Source organism: Carcharodon carcharias, chromosome 10 (genome assembly GCF_017639515.1).
Source record: "Carcharodon carcharias isolate sCarCar2 chromosome 10, sCarCar2.pri, whole genome shotgun sequence".
NCBI classification, from domain to species: domain Eukaryota; kingdom Metazoa; phylum Chordata; class Chondrichthyes; order Lamniformes; family Lamnidae; genus Carcharodon; species Carcharodon carcharias.
The window spans coordinates 114,668,804-114,690,988 of record NC_054476.1 but is presented as its reverse complement, the minus strand read 5'-3'; positions in this window follow the sequence as shown (position 1 = coordinate 114,690,988).

The following is a 22,185-nucleotide window of genomic DNA, read 5'->3' as shown; positions in this document are numbered from 1 at the left end:
ACATAGTTGAAGTGATAGAACAGAATTTGAAATTGGAAGTGATACCTGACACAAGTGAGTCGCAGTTGGAGGTAGTGAGACCTCAGTTAGAACTGAAGAGGCTTGAATTTGAACATGCAAAGGAACTGAAAAAACTTGAATTAGAGGCAAAGGAAAAGGAAAGGGAATTTCAAAGGGAACAAGTGGAAAGGCAAGAGAAAGAAAGGAAGCTGGAACTGGAATTCCAAGAAAGAGAGAAGGATAAAGAAAGAGGGGCAAGGGAAAGAGAGAAGGAATGAGAAAGGGAATACCAGCTTAAAAGGCTGGAAGTTAAAAAAGAGATCTCAGGTTCTGAAGAAAGTTCTGATGATGATAAAGCCTTTAACCTAAAACCCAGTGGGAGGATGTTTAAATTTGTATGAGCACTTCCAAAGTTTGAAGAAGGGGATGTGGAAGCATTGTTTATTACATTTGAGAAGATAGCTAAACAGATTAAATGGCCACAGGAAAACTTGACATTGTTGTTGCAATGCAAGTTGGTGGGTAGAGCACATGAGGTTTATGCTTCACTGTTAGAAGAAATGTTGGTGAACTATGATGTGGTAAAAAAAAAGGCTATTTTGAGTGCATACGAGTTGGTTCCTGAGGCATACAGGCAGAAACTTAGGAATATGAGAAAACAGCCTATTGAGTTTGAGAGAGTAAAACAAAGTAACTTTGACTGATGGATGCAGGCATTAAAGATACAGACAGCATATGCAGATCTTAGAGAAGTAATTCTTTTGGAAGAATTTAAAAATGCCATTCCTTTGGTAGTGAGAACAGTGCAGTAGCAGAGGGTTGAAATGATAAGACAAGCAGCAGAGAAAACTGATTATTGTGAATTAGTTCAAAGAGCTAAACCTTTACTTCGTCATCCTTTTAAATCAGAAAAGGACAGAAAGTGGGAAGGTGAAAGGAAGGTGGGCAGCCAAGGAAGAGAAGGGGTTGGTGGGAATTCCCAGAAAATTTTTTTCTCAGAATAAAAAGGAAGGTGCTGAAGGTAGAAGTGACATTCGAAAATTGAGGTATTTTCATTGCAATAAAGTTGGGCTCACAAAGTCAGTGTGTTGGAAATTGGAGGGGAAATCTGTTGGGATTATTGGGGTACAGAAAAGTTCTATAAGTAAAAGTACGGTGGGTTCTGAGGTTCAGGCACAGGAAAAATTAATGGTTTGTGCACAGGTAAAACAGGAAGAATCAGTGATAGGTAAAGAAGTGGGAATGTGTTCGCAATTTACCCAAGAGAATTCTGAGGAGCAGGTTGCAAAATGTTTAAAGATTTTGTGCGTGTGAAGGAAAAGTCTTTCCATGTGCACAGGGTGAAGTAGGTAAAATGTTAAAATTTTAAGAAACACAGGGGCTAGTCAATCCTTAATGTTGTGGGATGGTGACATTTATTGTTCAGAGGGAGTATTGCAGGAACAGGTGATAACAAGTGGGGTTCATGGAGATGCTTAACCTATTCCGTTGTGGAAGTTAAGTTTAAAGAGTAAGTGGAAAACAGGTGATTTGATTGTTGGAGTAGTGGAAAAATTGCCCATGGCAGGGTTCAATTTATTTTGGGTAATGACGTGGCTAGGTTTGAGATGTGGGTGATGCCTATGGTAGTTGAGCAGCCTGTAGCAGTGTTTTCAACAAAAGTGTTGCAGACAGAGAATCCTGGATTGATTCCAGATTGTGTGATAACAAGATCACAGGCTCATAGGTTGAAACAAGAAGAACAGGAAGTTCAAAGGCAGAGAGAAGGTGTGGAAGTCCAATTAGCTGGCACTGGGTTTGATAACATTGTTCAGGAAGAAAGACTGGAAGGCAATGCAACTGAAGTGTTTAGTTCAAGGCAGTTAGTGGAGTTACAGTAAAAAAATTTGCAAATAAAACAGTTATATCAAGCAGCTTACTCAGAAATAGAGGCAGAATGTATCCCAGCATGTTATTACCTTAAGGCTAATGTTTTGATGGGAAAATGGAGGCCGTATCATGTTTCAGCAAATGAAAGCTGAAGGAAGGTGCAGCAGATTGTAATAACATTGGGATATAGAAATGAGATTCTGAGGATAGCACATGAAATTCCAATGGGGAGACAGTTAGAAATGAGAAAGACACAGGTGAAAATACGAAAACATTTTATTGGCCTGGATTGCATAGAGATGTGGTCAAATTCTGTAGACCATGTCACATGTGTCCAGTGATAGGTAAGCCACAAGCGATGATTAAACCAGCACCTTTATTTCCAATTCCAGCATTTGAAGAACCTTTTACTAGGGTCATAATTGATTGTATAGGACTCCTCCCTAAGACTAAAAGTGGAAATCAGTACTTACTGACAATGATGGATATGTCTACAAGGTTTCCTGAAGCAATACCTTTGAGAAATATTACAACAAAGAAAATTGTAGAAGAGTTGACTAAACCTTTTACAAGATATTGTTTCCCTATTGAAATACAATCAGATCAGGGTTCAAATTTCATGTTACAGCTGTTTAAGGAAGTAATGAAAAGTTTGGGAATAAAACAATTTAAGTCAACAGCTTATCATCCTGAATCACAAGGGGCTTTGGAAAGATGGCATCAAACTTTAAAAACTATGATAAGCGCATATACTCAGGATTATCCACAGGATTGAGATAGTGGAATTCCATTCTTGTTATTTGCTGTTAGGGATGCTCCTAATGCAGTGATTGATTTTAGTCCTTTTGAACTAGTTTGTGGTCATGAGGTAAGAGGACCACTGAAATTGATTGATGGGTAAAAATTCAGAAACTACCTTCCTGGATTATGTATCAAATTGCAGAGAGAGATTTGACAGAGCATGTGAGTTAGCTAAGGAACAGTTAAAGATATCACAGCAAGTGATGAAAGTGAAAGTAGACAGGAAAGCTACAGTTTGCAGTTTTATTGCTGGGGAAAAAGTGCTAGTTCTGTTACTAGTACTGGGTGACATGGTAAAGGCAAGGTTTAGTGGGCCTTACAGAATTGAAAAGAAGCTAAGTGAAGTAAATTACTTAATAAATACCCCAGATGGAAGAAAGAAGCAGAAGGTGTATCATGTAAATAAAAAATACTTTTACAGGGAAAAGGACCAAAAGGGGGTGTTAGTGGTGGTAGATAATGAGAAAGAGGTAGAAATGCAGGATTCTGAAATTGATTTTCCTCTAAACAAATTGGATAATGAGGAGGTACTTGAAAACTTAAATGTAATATTAAGTTACCTTCCTGAGATGTGTCAAAGTGATTTGAAGAAGCTATTGCAGCCACACAAAGCTATTTGTGAGAAATAAGTTGGGGAGAACAGATTTAGCTCTACATGACGTGTCTGTAGAAGTTTCATCTGCGGTAAGACAACATCCTTATAGTTTAAATCCAGCAAAGTTATCACAACTGCAGAAAGAAATTGAATTCATGCTTCAAAATGAAATCATTGAGTCTAGTTGCAGTAACTGGAGTTCACTTATTAAGCTGTACCGAAACCGAATGGAACATAATGACTGTGTGTGGACTATCAAAAGGTGAATGTGGTGACAAAAGCAGATTCATATCCTATACCATGGTTGGAAGATTGCATTAAGAATGTGGGAGAATCAAAATTTATCACAAAGATTGACTTGTTAAAAGGATATTGGCAAGTACTGTTATCAGAGAAAGCACATGAGCTATCGGCTTTTTGATGCCAGATGGACTATATCAGTTTAAAGTAATGCCATTTTGTATGAAAAATGCACCTGCAACATTTCAAAGACAGACAAACAAAGTAATTTCAGCTCTGAGCAATTGTGCTTTTTATATTGACAACTTGATAGTTTGTAGTCATATGTGGGAGGAACATTTACAGCATCTGGAAGAATTTTTTTGTCAATTACAAGAGGCTAATTTGGTGGTGGCCTTGGCTAAAAGTGAATTTGCAAAAATGCGAGTTACATATCCAGGCCATACCATTGTACAATGTAAGGTGGCTCCGGGGGATGTGAAAGCTAAGGCTATCGTGGATTTCCCCATGCCTACAACAAAATAAGAAATTTTGAGATTTCTGGGCATAATTGGGTTTTACCAGAAATTTATACCAAATTTTAGCAGTGTGGTTGCTCCATTGACTTAACTATTGAAAAGGAACAAGAAGTTTCAATGGACACATGAGTGTCAGAAGGCATTTGGCAGTTTGAAAATTGCATTAACTACTACACCAGCTTTGGCAGAACCCAATTACGCCAAGCATTTTAAGTTGGCCATTGACGCAAGTGATATAGACATTGGGGCTGTATTGTTACAAGAAGATGACAAAGGATTGAAAAAAACGATAGGGTATTTTTCACGAAAGTTGAATGTACAACAGAGAAGATGTTCAATGATCAAAAAGGAAACTTTGGGTTTGGTGTTAGTGTTGCAGCATTTTTATATTTATGGGGAGAATTTCCTCCCCGTCGGAGGGAGGTTGTGCGGGAGCAGGCATCGCCCGTGATCGGCCACATGCCACCATTTTACGTGTGATGCGCACCCGGAAATGCTGAGTGCTCCCTCTGCGGGTGGGGGGAGTAGGCTGAGCCGGGGCCTACGCATGCACGTGAAAGAGCGCAGAAATCTCCCTTAATGGAGCTGCATCAGGGAGATTAGTTTGATTTTTAAAAATTTTAATAAAGAAAAGAAAACTTTAAGACATGTCCCCTTCTGTGACAGTGTCACATGGGACATGTCAATGAACTTTAATAAAATGTTTCATTCAATTTATAAACACTTCATGAAACTTCATCCTGCCTGTGGATGAGGTTACAAGAGAAATGTGAAGGCTGCCTTGTCTCTTTGCCTGCCCACTAACCTTAAGATTGGACAGGCAGCTCCTTTAAGTATTTCAATTGATATTTAAATGGCCTTAAAAGGCTTTTGACAGTTCGGCGGGCATGCAGCCAACTCTGGTGCACACCCGCTGAACTGAAAATTAGAACGGTGCACGGTGACGTCGAGACGCATAGCCGACGTCACCGCGCATCATTTTACGCATAAGCGAGCAGGGCCCACCCCCACTCGCCGACTCAAAGATTCTGGCCTATTTTGCCAACAATTTGTCAGAAACAATTGTTTATACGGACCACAATCCTTTAAGGTTTCTGGACAAATTTCAAGACAGAAATGCAAGGCTCAGATGGAGTTTATTACTGAAACCATTTAATCTACAGAGTATACATGTGGCTGGAAGAGAAAATCTGACGGCAGATGCATTGTCAAGAGTTTGAAGCTTAAAGAGTAAATTGGAATTTAAAAAAAACCTGGACACTGAATCGGAATGATACCTGTTGATACAAAGGATTTATATATATATTGTTATATTAATGCATGATTCTGGTAATGTAATAGTGTAAGTATATAGTTAAGCATAGGAGGCAGTGTACAATGGGTTAATAAAATGAAGCTGTCTTTTTAAATTATGAAGATTCATTTTTCAATTAGGAGGGGGATGTCAGGGAGATATAATAATTTTCATAATGTTATTTAGAAATTTATTGTGAAGTAAAGTAATAGTAGAGTCTGTGCCTATGGGCTGAATTTTCCCTCCATTGGGGGCGTTGTGCGGGGGCGGGCGGGAGTGAGCGCAAACCCGATCGGCACCCCCGATCGGGTGCGTGCCGCCATTTTATGTGGGTGGGCCGATATAAGGCTGTGCACTCCCTGTGTGGGTGGTGGGAATACCCTGAGTCGAGAGATTAATCTCCTCAAGGAGATTAGTTCAAGTTCTGGAAAATTTAATAAAGGTGAAAAGAATTTTAAGGACATGTCCCCTCATGTGAAACTGTCACATGAGCTGGGACATGTCCATTAATTTTTTCAAAAATTTTTATTTAATTTATAAATCCTTCATAAAACCTCATCCTGCCTGTGGATGAGGTTTCATGAAAAATGCAAAGGCCGCCTGGGCTCTTCACTTGCCAGCCAACCTTAAGGTTGATTGGGCAGCATTCTTAACAACTTTAATTACTTTGTTAATGGCCTTAATAGGCCTTTGACAGTTCAGCGGGCACACAGCTGCATCAGCTGTGTACCCACCGAACTGACAATCTAAATGATGAGCAGTGACGTCGGGATGCCTGCCCAACATCACCCCGCGTCATTTTACATGTCAGTGAGTGGACCCTGCCCTCGCTCGCCAATGGAACAATTCTTCCTTATGTGTCTGAGTGTGTGGGACTTAATTGAATTAACGGTAACTGGTCTGAAGGCTTTGATGTAGGAAGAGAAGCTAGGTTTGAAATGATAAATAGGTAAACATGGGGGAAGTTTTAGAATGTGGGGTGTAAAGGGAATATTTGCATTTTTAAATAAACCAGACTAGCTTGAATTCAACAGAGGGGTGAAATGTTTCACCTAGCCAGGAGAAGTTAAGAAACTGTATGTTTATTTTTCCCAAAGATTACTGGTAAAATTGGTACTATGATAGATTTTTATTACTAGAGAGGTAAAGTCCAAAGCCATTGTGAAACAATGGGAATTTGCATTCAAAGGGGAAAATATGTATAAAGGAGAGAAGGCTGTGTGCAAGGGAAGGCATTTTTAAGATCTAACGCAAGTGTGAAAAGCCTGAAATTGCTGTCTATAAGGAAACAAAACTGAAGAAATACTCACTTTGAATTCAACTGTCCAGGGTGTGTGCGTTGCCTGAGTCTGTTTAAATCTATGTGTGTTACTGTTGCCTTAATGGAGGTGTAACTGGGAGTTAGATTAATTAGGGGAGCTAGGAGTTATCATAGTTGTAAAGCATGTGCTTAAAATTATTTATTTTATTAATAAATATTTAATTTAGTTTTGTAAAAATCCTTTAAGCCTCGAGGGCCTTCTTTTTACTGCATTCAAATTCTGCATCTCAAAATAAATACAAATTTCAAATAGTTGTGGTAACTGCTTCAAGTTCCCTCTTGGATTTGAACAGATTGGCATTTACCATCCGCCTACCATAATAACACAGATTTACGAAGGTTGCAAAATAGGCTAGCCAGGGTAAAATGGAATAGTTAAGCACAATGTAAACAAAGGCATAGATATGGGTTTCAGCAGCAGAAGAGCTGCAACTGGGCCAAAGTTGAGCAACATTAATGGAGTTGGAAGAAGGTGGACTTTGTGATGGCTTGGATATGTGGTTGAAAGTTCATCATGGGATCAACGGCAAGTTTGCAAAAGGGCTTCTTCTTCTCCAGACAATGAACAAGGAGGGGGATGGAGTCAGTGGCAGATCTTCCAAATAGCCAGTTGGAGGAAATTGCTGCTCATCCATCACTGGATGAAAGACAAGCAGTGTGACAAATCAGAGGCAGTGGAGTGGTCAAGGGAGATGGCAGTGAGGTAGAGAAGGGTGCCATCAACATACATGGGGAACCTGGCATTCTATTTTTGGATGATGTCAATGAGGGGTGACAAAAAAGAAGGACAAAGAAAGATCCTTGGTGAACTCTAGAGGGAACAGTACAGGAGGAGGAAGGGACACCACTGCAGCCTATTCTCTGGCTACAGGTGGTTAGATAAGGATGGGATCTGCTGAGGGCAGTCCCACCCAGCTGGATGACAAAGGAGAGGTGTTGCAGGTGATGATATTGTCAAAGGCTATAGACAGATCAACAGGTTGAGTACGTTGAGGAAGAGTTTAACTTTTATCCAGGCCTGGATCCTAGCTTTTTGATACTTACTTTGGGGCTTTGTTTTCTGCCTTTGGTGCTTGAAATCAGTCACCATTTCAATATCATTTAAATAGAGCCTGTTTTCTGAAGAGTGGTCCCAAATTTAAGGATTCTGGTTTGTATGACACACTTTTACCCTATGTGTCTCCATTTTCTTACCATATGCATGTGGAAAGCTGCATCTGCTGCAGAGAGTTCAGCAAAACAGCTGAGCTGCAATTTCATTTTAGTTCTTCACCCTGGTTAATCTAGATAGGAGCAGGAGGAGGCTATTGAAACCCCATGAACCTGCTGCAATAATTCACTTATGATTGGTACACAACTCCACTCCATTCACCCACCTGGAGTCCATAACTCCTGATACACCTCAGATATGTCCCATGTGCAGTCAACCTGAAGGCAGGTCCATGGCTCATTGTCCGCTGGTGCTTCATCCGGAACCATTTTCCTTGGCAGCTTTTTGTCGGTGGTGGTTTGCCATTACCTTCCACTCTCAGGGGCAGGGCAAGGAGGCAGGTCCTACGCCTACCTCAGCCAGAAGAGGAGTGAACCTGTACTGTTGGTGTTATTGTGCGCTAAACTGGCCCCCTTCAATCCCCTCAGTCTCCAAAGCTCCTATTGCCCCAGCATCCACTGGGGAAGAGAATTTTAAGTCTCTATAACCTTGTGTTGAAAAATTCCCAATTTCCTCCCTTAAATGGCCCAGCTCTAATTTTAAAATTATGAAGATACAATGCAACCATTGTTGTCAGTCATGCATTATTTTTAAATCCTAAAAGTCGCCTGGGATTGTACCCATGTATGACAACGAGTTACACCGGCTCTGTAAATCATAGCAGTTTTATATGTAGTTGAGTAAACAGAGACATTTTGTATTTGTCCAACAGAGAATAGTAATTTGACCAAAAGCACTTAGTTTTCTTTCATGCACATGAAATGCAGAAGGATCATAAACAGGGTTATCACCAAAGCCATATTTCCACTACAAGTAATAACCCTTCAACAACATCAATTTGATTTTACTCAAGAGCTTTAACTTTAACTCCCTTCTGCACCATTCTCCGCCTCCACAAGCAGTGCATTAAAGATTTTCCTTTAATTGTTTTATGCTGTATTCTGTGGGCTAACAGCCGTTCAGGTAATTGTAGCTCCTCAAGACAGCTTCACTGAAACAAAACCCAATCTTTCAACACTGAAGTCATTCAAACGTTGGGTATGACGCTGTGATTGCAAGAGTAACTAGATACTGGAAAAAGTACTTTAAAGCTTTAATATAACTAATTCAAATATTTTAACACTGAGGGTGGAATCGGCCCAGATTTACACTAAGCGCGGTAGCGGGTGGGAAAATGACATTCTACCCATTGGCAGCAATGGCGGCAGCTCACGCTGTATCGTCCCAATCCCATCTTATTAATCATGCATTCCCAGGAAACACACCGTTTCAATGGTAGGCGGGCTCTCATTCACCTGTCACATCGATACTTTGTCACATCCTCATGCCGGGCGCCATATTTAAAGTGCAGCCTCGCGCACACCTCTCAGCGCTTCCAGCCCAGGACTGCTGCAAAGAAGACATGGCCCCGAAAGGCAAGAAAACTGCAGCACCCCCATTTAATGACGCGTCCCTCAAGCGCCTTTTGGACACAGTGGAGGCTCGCCATGATGTCCTCTACCCCTGCTCTGGCCACAGGATGGGCAGAAACATCACCAATCCAGCATGGGAGGCAGTGGCAGTGGTGGTCAGCGGCAATACCCTGCGAGAGAGGACAGTCACCGAGTGTCAAAAAGGATGAATGATTTCCTCCATTCCACCAGGGTAAGTCACTCTTCTCATCACTCTCAACTCACACACTCACAAACCCATCACACATCCATAAGGCCCTCACTCACTGCCAGTTCAAGGGACATCACCATTCACTCTCTCACACATGCCTTTATTGTCCTCATCCCGTCCATGGGACCACTCACCACCTACAGAGGCCAGGCATACTTATCATCTGGCCTAGCAGGCATATTGCTTAGTCTTTCTCCACCTCTATTCAAGCAGGTCAAGCTGGCACTCAACAAGAGGAAGGGGTCACAGACCAGTGGTGGAATGCCTGAAATCAAGGTCCTCACAGACTTTGAAAACAGAGCCATCCAGTTGGCCAGTGAGGATCTGGACAGTTCCTGTGCTGACAGTGAGGTCGGCAGGGCTCTACCAAGTGAGGATCCAGCAGTGCAACATCCATCAGACAACCATGCTGTGAGTGATGTGTACTGTTTCACAGGCCACTGCCATGCACTAATTATCTCTCCTTACATCCATAGACACATCTGGGAAACAGCAGACGGAGTCCATGACCCAGGGCCTCCAATCAAGCCCCGAAGAAACCTCTGAAGAGGAATCTGAGGGCACCATCCCTGAAGTCCCATCACAGCGCTCACCCATACCCTCCACTAGCGCAGAGACACACACATCAGCGGGACCCAACACCTCAGGATCACAACCTGGTGAGCACATCGCACAGTCTGATCCACAACAGGTGGTGGCAGGGACTTACCAGGTGTCCAGCACTCAGAAGACTGCTGGAGGCCAGAAACATGCTGGGTCCGAGTCAGATGGTGAGCCTCTGGACTCGATCATTTCACTGTTGCTGGAGCTGCAAAGACAAGCTCTGGAGCATCAGGAAGGGATGTGCACTGCACCCCTCAGATTGCAAGGCATGATGGAGGAGTCCGTCCACCTTCAGCTGAGGTAATAGTGCTGGCATGCCAATGCACCAATTTCAACACTGATAGGGTGGCGGCTGCCATAGAGACCTTGGTTCAAGACATTGATCCTGCACTGCTGTGTGAGCTGAACTCCACCGCTGATGCCATAATGGCCTCCAAAAGTGTGTGAGATGTGTGTGGGGCAGCTCGATATCACACCAGCTTCCCCTTCTCCTCCAGGAGACAGCCAGGGGTCCTCGAACACCCTTAGGGAGGAGGCTCAGCAGGTGCACACCCCGGGACCATCCATCCAGGTGACTCTGGGAGAGTCCAGCCCATCCGAATCCCCTCTTCCTGTGACCTCAGCAGCTCCAGCTCCTGCTCCACAGGCCAAGGAGGGTGCCACTGCCACACAGCAGGGCCCTGAAAGCAGGCCGGGGCCCTCCAGGTCTCGGCCCTCCATGATTATTACAAAGTCAACAGGCTGCCTCCACCTCCGATGTGGATGGCTGGGGAGCATAAAGATGTAGTGGCAGGATTAGGAAAGTTAAGAAGATGTAGTTGCACAGCCTGGGCATGCGTCTACACTCAGCCAGACAGGAGTCAGACATTCACAGGCTGTGTGAAGATCTATGGAGTGTCCTCACTGCATTTCATCATCATCCTCCTGCAATTGAGCAACAATTATGGCTTCCACTGTATCTCCATAACTGGATCCTTATTACAGAGGGTATGTGCACTGCCGTCAGCCAGACTGGTGTCAAATGTTCACAGATACAATGTGAGGATCTATGATGTCTTCTCACTGCATCATTGTCATCATCCTCCACAAATGTAGCAGCTATGAGAGCCTCCTGAGCACGCCTGCCCCATCTGGCCAGTGCAATGGCCTCATCCCCATCATCATTGCCTTCGAGGGCCTCCTCATCCTCATCCCCGTTGATATTTTCCTAATGAGAAGAGACATGCAGCTCCCCCATTTCATCCTCATCCTGTTATAGCGCCAGGTTGTAAAGAGTGCAGCAGATAATGATGATGTGTGACACCCTGTGAGAACTATATTGCAGGCTCCACCAGACCAGTCCAGGCACAGGAAGCTCATTTTCAGCATCCCAATGGTTTGCTCCATGTTAGTTGCCACATGAACCTCTACTGCAATTTGAAGCAGCTGCATGAGTGTCATCAGCCATGTCCTCTGTGGTAGCCCTTGTCCCTGAGGAGCCATCCCTGCAGTCTCTGTGGTCCCTGGAAGATGTCATGGACCTGTGACCGACTGAGAATGTAGGAGTCATGGACACTCCCTGGAAACCATGCACAGACCTGCAGGAAGCGTTTGTGGTGGTCACACCACCATGTTCAGTGAATGGAATCCCTTGCGGTTGACGTGGTTGACCGCTTGGTGCCACAGAGATCTGAGCACCATGTGAGTGCAGTCGATCGCACCCTGCACCTGTGGGAAACCTGAGACCTGGGCAAATGCCAGTGCTCTTCCTTCTTGGCTCTCCTGATCCCATGCAAAATGCACAAAGTTGTGTGCCTTTGGGAAGATGGCATCTGTGACCTCATGGATGCATTTCTGGTTGGAGGCTTGTGAAATCCCACAGAGGTCACCTGTGGAGCCCTGAAAGGAGCCACTGGCATAAAATTGATCACTTTCACGGCCACGGGCAATGGATGCCCTCCATGAACCCATGGCACCAAATGCAGTAGCTGCCAAATGTGGCCTGCTCTCATGCCCACATGTCCGTCCTTGGCTTGCTGCATTGTTTCAGTGAAGCTCAATGCAAATTGGAGGAACAGCACCTCATCTTCCGACTAGGCACTTTACAGCCTTCCGGACTGAATATTGAGTTCAACAATTTTAGATCATGAACTCTCTCCTCCATCCTCACCCCTTTTTTATCCCTTTTTTCTACATTCATTTTTTTTTTAATTTTTTTCCACTTATTTTTATTATTGTTTTTAGTACATTTTCATTTTTATTCATTGTTTAATCCCCATCTTTTATCCTATTTTTGATCCTTTTTCCCACCACCATCCCCCACCCCCCTCACTCCATCCTCACTAGGGTCATCTGTCACTTGTTCATGTTGTTCTTTCCAGGGTGCTTACCCTTGTCCAGCTATTATCACATTCTGCTTTCTACCCTGAATGTCACCATTATCACCTCCTTTAGCCAGTACCACTACCACCAACACCCTTTTGACCTTTTATCCATGACAGCTCTGGCAATTTCTCCTTTGCCTCCATCTTTTGCTGGCCATCCATCCAGCTTCACCTGCTCCAACCCCCTTAAACAGTATAAATTGCATCACATTTTTACTTCCCTTTAGCTCTGAAGAGTCATACGGACTCAAAACATTAACTCTGTCTTTCTCTCCACAGATGCTGTCAGACCTGCTGTAATATTCCAGCATTTTTTGTTTTTGTTTCAGATTTCCAGCATCCACAGTATTTCACCTTTATATAAATGTGAGCAATCAGTTCCCTGGACATGCGCAGTCTTCAGCAACACTGGTTCTCGGTCACCTGCAGGATTGAAAGGCGGCATCTGTAGACCCTGGGCCTAGCTAGGCACCGAAAAGCAACGGCTCACTGTAGCTCTTCAGCAGCGTGTGCAGAAGCCCCATTCACCCCTTTGTCCTGGAGGTGCTGCTCCTCCCTCTGCCCAGCTAGGCACCCCTTTCACTATCTCCTCTGTTGTCTTTGCTCTTTGTATGCCACGAGGCTTACAGCTAGTTCACCAGGCTCCATGATCCTGATGTACTCCACCTGCAGGATGTAAGAGAGAAAGGTGGGGGTTAGCATGGGTGTACTAAGAACTTCACTTGGTTAAGTCTAGAGACCCCTTAACGCTTCCTGGACAGTGCTGGTCACCACTTGGATGGCCAGAGTTCAATGCGCTGCATAGCTGCCCGAAACCCCACCCACCTCCGCCCCACTCCATCCGATCAATTGGTGGCAGCTTTGTTCTTTGGACTCCATGCTGCGCTCTCAGCTCAGGCACAGGCATTCTCCTAACCCACTCTGCAAGGCTGCACTGTTAGCTTGAACCATAGGGGAGACTGGTCCAAACCAGAATGCCGACATTGCAAGGGGCTGTGAGCACCTCCATCAGTGACTGCTCCAAGGCCAACTTTAGTGAGGAGATTGTATGGAGATTGCAGTCGTCCAACTGTTCAGCAGTCCACTAAAACACTCATTAGTTTGCAGTCTGTGGCCGAGGGGTGAAAAGCTCTGGAACACTTGGTGGGAATTTCATGCCCCTGTGTTGCTTGAGTGGGCAGATAAGCTAGAGACCTGACTCCAAGTGTGTCAATGTGGCTGCGTCTGAACTGTCTCAGCTGTGAAGGAATGGTCACTTTATACAATGCATGGCTGCTTCCCACCGCATGCCCAACACACGTGCTTGTGCACTACCTTCAAGTGCAGCGCAGCCCTTGCACTAGCACCGCACTTTCATCCAGCTGGGAAAAAGCGACTTGCCTGTGCCCTCACCTGAATGCGTGGAGCCTCAGCCTTGAAGTCCAACAGACAACCCTTTCGAACACTGTGCAACATTACTGTGCACTCACCTCCAGCGAACTGAGATTATAATGATATGCAACTGTATTACAATGAGCTTCTCAATGTCTAACAGCAGGAAAACAGCCCGCCATTGACAGGATGAGCAGACGATCACAAGCTAGTTTCACAAAGTCGTGAAACAGATTTTTGACCTTCTCATCATATTGTCCGCTCACGCAACCAACGGGCACCTAAAATTCCAACCTACTCCTGTATATCCTTCTTCCCTGTTCACTCTTCTTGATTCCAATATTATTTTAATTTACTTTAGCTTCATCTACCCTAAAAGACTTTGAATTATTTTAATGAGCTTTTATTCAGAGACTCCTACATCCTTTTTTGGTAGGACCCATCTTGAAACAAGCAGTTCAAAAACACGCGTCTCTTTGGCAATTTTTGCAATCTTAGGATGCCCCCAAAGAACTTTACAGCCAATGAAATACTTATGAAATGTGGTCATTGCTTTAATGAAGGAAGTTACTCTCAACTCAGCTGATAGCTGGATGAATGGCCAGGAGTTAGGCAGATTGAAGCCTATCATTGGCTTTATCATAGATACAACAAGCTAAATATTGGATCAGTTATGTACAGATCAAACTATAAAGATGCAAAGGTCTCATCCATGGTTCCCTGTGGCCCAATAACACATGCCTGAGATTATTCATTTATACACAAAGATTAAAGACAATTTGAGATGAAAATGATTTCTACGCCATTCAACTGACTTTTACCAATCATCAAGTGTTTTGAGCATGTAAAGTCTTGTTAAGTAAGTAATGCTGATTAATGAAGAGCTACAAATTAGTTTGCACCATTATTCAGGCGCAGGGGTTTGTGATTCATGATCTGCCATCAGGTCTGGTACAGGCGGGCCACATATAAATTTGCTGCTGCCATCTCATTTACAGGAATGGTTCCTGTGCTGCTGGTTGCCTTTGCGTTCAAGGAGGGTGTTGAGCAGTGTTGTATTGATAGCATATGGTGCATCCAGTCTTCTGTTTTTAAAGGTAGTCTATCCCTCTTAAAGGGAAGCTGCACTGAATGACGGGGGCTGTTACTGAATACTAATGAATACTAATGTTACTGAATACTAATGAACGCTAATGAATACTAATGTTACTGAACACTACTGCTGCATCTCTAAACAAGGAAAAAGGAACACCAGGGCAGGGAGAGGATTCCAGGGTCACCATTGTGGCATTGGAGGTCTTAGTGGTGGAGGCCGAGAGGAGAGACACCATTGTTCTGCAAGAGGGAAAGGAGGCCCTCAATGATCATGCTCAGAAGGGATTGAGAGCAGGTGGTCAGAGAGGTCAATATCTGACATGGACCCAAGGACATGGCAGCAGTACCACAAGAAATCTAATGACCTCATGTGTGGTCAAGATCAGTGAATGCATCTTCATATGACATCTCCTGCCCATTACTCTACCAGTCTCTCTCATGCCATTAAATACAGCACACTCCCATCACTCAGCTATCAGCAGCCCCTGGCACTCAGGGCTCATGTACATAATCCAGATACTCCACCTCACCTACCAGTGCTGCCAGCCTCTCATACCCAGCTCTCGCTGTCTCAAAGTAAAGCCAGCTATTCAGCGTCATGCACATCACCCAAACACAGCACATTGCAACTATCAACATTTTGCCCTCTCCCTTGCAGGCGAAAGTGGTACACTATAGAAGGGAGCAAAGCAGAGATGGAAAAAGAAGAGGTTGCCTGTATCTGCTGAGTGCTACTAAGGAGATGGTTCTCCGCACCACGGGTCCAATTACGGCAAAGCCCATGGTACCTGGCATCATTGAGATCTTTGAGGATGACAGTCTGATTGTACCTTATGCTTCTTCAACTAGCAGCTCGTCCTCATCCTGCTATCTGACAGGACCAAAATGGAGATGGTGTCATCCTGAGAGAGCGAGAGAGAGAAACAGCACAGCACTGAAGAAGCACTTTCACTTACAGCAGCAGCAGCTCAGATACTGGTGCAGCACATTTCTTAAACACTGCTTTGGAGTCATGATCTGCACATGGGGAGTTACCAAGCACGAGCAGACTGCAGCCAGGCCTGGATTAGAGGATGGTTAATGTGCGAAATCACTAGAGGGGGACTTCAGTAAGAGCCTCAACAAAGTGGCTTACAGGAAAATGCCAGTGAGTATGCACACAGATGTTGGGTGCCTTGTCTGGCCAGGCAAGACAGCCTGCTATCACTGAGCACAGAGGGGTCCAGTTCCAAATTGACAGAGGGCAGCACACAGAGCTTGCCCTCTCGGCTGCATCTCTGTCACCTAGCAGACTTGGAGGCACAAACTGCAGCCTTTCTGCTGACAGGTCACCTATTCCCCCACCCTCCCTGCAAGTATGCAACAACACTCGTTGTAAAATTCAGGGACTCATCACAGTATCTCCAAAAACATATCAGAAAACATTCAGACATCTTGAAATCGTAGAAGTTCTTAAACAAAAAAAGTCACCTGACTTGCAAGTTGGTTGCCTGGTCCTTTAAGTAATAGGAGCACAGGACCCATCTTGCAGCTGAACCCTGGGGCTTTTGGGTGCCACATACCAATTCGTTGAATGAACCTGCTTCGTCCAAATTTTAAAAATGGGTGTCATGCCAGCCAAATTCTGACACTCTATGGAGGTGCCCCCCCCAAAGATGGTGCGCCGTTACACAGCACACACCCCCGGGAGGGCCATCAGTTTCCATAGCAGGTATGAAATTCGTGCACAAAGTAAGGTTACTGTGTTTCCATTTAGAACTACAGACACTGCTTTTTTCCACAAGTCACCAATTAAAAATAAATCATTTTATTTTGCAAAAAAAAGTAAGACTATCTTCAGTTAAAATAGAACACTGCAATTCAATTTTTTGATTATACTTCAGACAGACTATTACTGCCCTTCTCATTTCCTTCAATTGCAATTCAGCCACTCTTATTTTGTCGCATGCTGTCATGATTTATGCTGGTCCAATTCTCAGCAAATGGTCTTCCTTCACATGTAAACATAGCCAAGGCTACTGAGCTGTTCAACCATGGAGGAAGACACAATATATATCCTGATCCCACTTGCCCATCCACACACATACACTTTCCAGTGGGGAACAACAGGAGGTTGACTGGTTTTTGCTCCTCTCCAGCCCAGGAGCACCAAGACCAAGTGCAAAGTCTCTGCTGTCACCTCGGCAGTAATTCAACATAAACTGGGAATCTAATCATGGATGCCATTTCTCAATTCAATTTTACACTGACCAGTATATTAAAAAAATGCATTTATATATAGTGCTATTGTACCACCTCAGGCTACTGATATAGAGGTACTTTTCAAGTATAGTCACTTAAAAGTGGAATGTAGGAAATGCAACATTCAATTTACACACAGCAAACTCCCACAAACAGCAATGTGATAAATGACCAAATAATCTGTTTTAATGATACTGGTTGAGAGACAAGTACTGGCCTGGAAACCAGGAATGGCTCATCCCCTATTCTTCTTCAATATAGTGGCATAGGATCCCTTCAATCCACACAGGAAAGGCCTCTGTTACCATCCCAACCAAGAGGATGCACCTCCAACAGCACAGCACTCACTCAGTACAGCACTGGAGTGTCAGCCTTGATTTTTGCACTTGGGTCCTGGAATGGGGATTGAACCCCCCCAGCATTCTAACCCAGAAACAAACTTGCTCCCAACTCAGCCACAGTGATGAGAGCATTCATTCACATTAATATAACTTCCTAACTTAGATCACTCATCTGCCTCACTCTGAACCTCTATCCATCTTTCAGTTCATGGCTATATCACTGGCCGGAATCTTCCATTCTGGAGTCTCAGTTTGGTGGCGTGTGCGGAAGTGGGAGTGAGTTCCACTGGGAGGGTCGGATGGCTGACCGCATGCGATCTTGCATTGTTCAGCTCATTAAATATGCATCTGCAGGGAGCTCGCCAATTCTCACGGCAGGAGCAGACAGGAAGTCACCATCCCCACCATTACCTTGTGGGGTCAAAGGCCCGGACACCATATTTGAAGGCGACCCGGACAGCCAGCATTATCCCTTCCACCTTTGCCTGCCCACTGCTCCACCTTTCCCCGCTAGCTCTTCCTTGGTCGTTCTCCAAGCAACTTGCACTGTCAAAACCGGGTCTTAAGCATAGGCTGGCATTTACAGACACTCCCCAAAGAGGACAATGCAATGGCAACTCAACATTAATCATGGAAGAAGTCGACCTCTCCAGGTGCAGTCTTAAACGCAGTCGTAAAAGTGAACATTCCAATTTCTTGCTGGCAGGGAACTTAATTTGGAGGGGGAACTTCATTCCAGCAGCTGGCCTTTTAATGATCATGTATGTCATGCTAATCACAAAGGGGCCCCATGACATTGTTCATCAGGAAGCTGACCCACCTTTAAAGTCCCAAGAATACAATTGCTAAAGTTCAAGCCGCCATCAGGAAACTGATTTTTGGCCTTTCGCCAAATTAAGTTCCCCCATCCACAGCTTCCTGCTGCTGGTGGGCCCCGAGGATTCCACCCACTATCTCTTGATCAAAAACAGAATTACCTGGGAAAACTCAGCAGGTCTGGCAGTATTGGTGGAGAAGAAAAGAGTTGACGTTTCGAGTCCTCATGACCCTTCAACTATCTCTTGATGTCCAACATATCCCTCATTAACTTTTTCTTCCAATGCTCAACTCTTACCTCGGATTCCTGATTAACTATGGCCTTTGATACTTGGTTTAATCTTCCTTGTGCCAAGCATTTATTTGCTGGATCCGCAATTCCTTTCAAGACTAGCATGTAATTGCTTGATATTTCTTTCACTCCAGACCTGGCTGGTTGCTTTTCAGTCTTAAACAGGACAGAAACAATTGACTGCCATTAAATATTTGATCAGTAAAAATGGCTGGCCGCAATACACAGTAAAGCTTTATTAGCTGCCATTCATTCAGAATCTCTTAGACACAAAATAAAATCAAGGCTACTGTTAGACTACAAGTGTACAGAACATAATTAATGCTGATAAGGGTTAAGTAACTTAAATAAACCAATTTGATGATGACAATGAATCAGCCATCGACCTGCTGTTCTTCACAATTCAGTGTGACTTTGCCCTCTTCTTTACAGGGCAAGTCTCTCCTGAAAAAGCTTTATGAATTGTCTCTCAGTCAATACCAATTAGCACTAACCAACAGGCAATAGGCACTGCAGCAATAGGCTGATTAAATGATTTATCTGGGCTTGCCACTTCTGTTTTGACTAAATTGGTGAGCTTGTTCAGGGAATAAAGGAGTTTAAACTGAGTGGGGAAAAAGGAGGAAGAGGAAGGGACAAATCCAAATGAATGCAGCTCAAGAGTTGAAGTCTAGTGGGGTCCAAGGCTCTGTGCTTATTTCTGTTGAGTTATGCTTTTCAAAGCAGCGTACAGGGTCAGGCCAACCTGAATGTTTCAAACCTTAGATAGTCAGTTCTGTGGGGTTTATATTCCAGGTTTAAGTTAATTGGCAAAAGGACCAGAATGGGGATGGGGAGAAATGCTTTTTTAAAATATCTGAAAGGACAGTGGAGGCAGGTTTAATAGGAACTTGCAAAGAGGAATCAAATATATATTTGACAAGAGTGTCAAATTGCAGGGCTATGGGGAAGAAGCAGGAGAGCAGAGCTAATTGGATAACTCTACCAAAGAGCTTGCTGACTTCTGTGTGGTTGGATTTTATGATCTACTAAAGTCTTGATCAACAGACAACTGTACCTTGATGGACCTCAAAATGTAGATATCAGGAATGGTATTTATAGTAGAAACAGTCTAGTTTTGACATTGTGGCTCAATTGTAGCACAATGCCTGAGTCAGACGGATGTGATTTTTAAGTCCCACTGCAGGTTCTTGAGCATATAATCCAGGCTCAAACTCCAGAGTAATACTGTGGAAGTCCTGCGTTGCTGGAGGTGGTATATTTTGGGTAAGGTGTTAAACTAAGGTTCTGTGTGCCTCTCAAGTGAACATAAATGGCTCCATGGCACCGAAATTTCAGCTTTTAGAAAGGAAGTGAGAATCAAGAACCAAAGGGAGGAAAAAAAATCGTGGAAGGAGACGTGAAATGTTTTATCTGCACAAAGAGCAGATCAGGCTGCACCTGATCCCTGCTTGATGTCTGGAAAAGTGAATGTGCTGCTGCATGAAGTGAGTGCAAGAGAGGATTGTCCTGGTTGACACTTCAGGATATTTCTGTCAGAGAATGGCAAGACACCCAGGTGTCAAATGCTCACAGCCAGGCTCAGCTCTGTCTACAGGGCCAAGGAACTGACAGAATAGGAAGATGATATTTAGCCAACAAGTCTGTTGGCATTTATCTAACATATGAACAATAATCTGAATTCCATATGCCCAGCTCTCTTCCCCATTACATCAGCTGCCTATCTATTTTTACTTCATTCTTAATATATGTCGGTGCAGGCCCGATAGACCAAAGGGCCTCTTCTGCACTGTGTGATTCTGTGATATGTTCATCGCTAACCAGATCAGCATTTATTGCCATCCCTGGTTTCCCTTGAGATGATGGCACTGGGTTGTTTTCTGCAGTCCATGAAGGTGCTCCCAAAGTGCTGTTAGGGAATGAGTTCCAGGTTTTTGACCCAGCAACAATGAAGGAACAGCGATATAGTTCCAAGACAGAAAGTTGTGTGCCTTGAAGGTGATGGAGTTCCAATGAACCTGCTGCCTTTGTTTTTCTAGGTGATGGAGGTTGTGGATTTGGAAGGTGCTGTTAAAGAAGCCTTGATAAGTTGTTGCAGCATGTCTGTGGACAGTGTATCTGTCGGTAGTACAGGGTGTACTTGTGGTGGATAGGGTGGACGTTTAGGTTAATAATGTGCCAGTGAAGTGGTGTCTTGAATGCTATTGAGCTTCTTGAGTGTTGTGGGAGCTGCACTCATCCCAGCAGGTGGGGAGTATTCCATCACACTCCTAACTTGTGCCTTGTAGATGGTGGATGGGTTTTGGGGAGTCAGGAGGTGGGTTACTCGCCACAGGATTCCTAGCCTCTGACCTGCTCTTGTAGCCATAGCCACAGTATTTATGTGGGCAGTCCACTTAGATCTCTTGTTGACAGTGACCCCAGGATCTTGATGAAGTGATGATGGTAATGCCATTGAATGTTAAAGGCAGGTGGCTAGATTCTCTGTTAGAAATGATGTGCTGTTGGATGACACAAATATTAGTGACATTCTTGTTCCTGAATATGACCCAGTGACCTTTGCTGGAACGAGCAGATAAGCGAATGTCAGGTGAGGCCAGAATCAAGTGTAGTTTTATTGTCCTCTATGGTTGGATGGTCCTATCAACATTTCAAAGTGTTTTAGCATCAGGCAGAATGGGAGTTAAAACCAAATGGCTCTTGTTCCCATTCGGAGAGCATCCTGCAGTTAGGGCATTCACTTGAGTCCCTGATTATATGCTAATATATTATCCCCTGGATATGTGCAAATATATGCTAAGTGGGGAGCTATCACTAGGACAGGAGTCTGAGGCAGTATTAATAGCATACTGCATGAAGCAACCACTGTAGTCACTCTGACCAGGGAAATGTGACGGACATCCAGCAGAAGTGCCACAGAGTCATTACGGCACAGAAGGAGGCCAGACAGCCGATTGAGGCCATGCCAGCTGTCTATTCGAGCAATCCAATCAGTTCCATCCTGCCATTCTAGCCTTGTAGCTCTGTAAGTTTACTTCAATCAAGTATCCATCGTCTCAGCTTCAACCACCCTCACAGGCAGCAAGCTACAGGTCACAGAATTGTTATAACATAGAAGGAGGCCATTCAGCCCATTGTGTCTGTACCGGCTTTCTGAATGAGCAACTCACCTAGCTCCATTCTCCTACCTTCTCCCCCTAACCCTGCACATTCTTCCTTGTCAAATATCAGTCTAATACCCTTTTGACTGCTTCAGTTGAACCTGCCTGCATCACTGTCTCAGGCAATGCATTGCAGACCTTAACCACTTGCTGTGTGAGAACGTTTTTTTCTCATATCAATTTTGCTCCTCATGCCAGTTCATTTAAATCTGTGCCTTTTCGTTCTAGATTCTTTCATGAGTGGGAGCAGTTTCTCTCTATCTACTCTGTCCAGGCATTTCATGATTTGGAATATCTCTATCAGATCTCCTCTCAGCCTTCAAGTCATTACCACTCACTATGTAAAAAAAGTTTTTCTTCACATCCCACCTGTACCTCTTGCCCAAAACTTT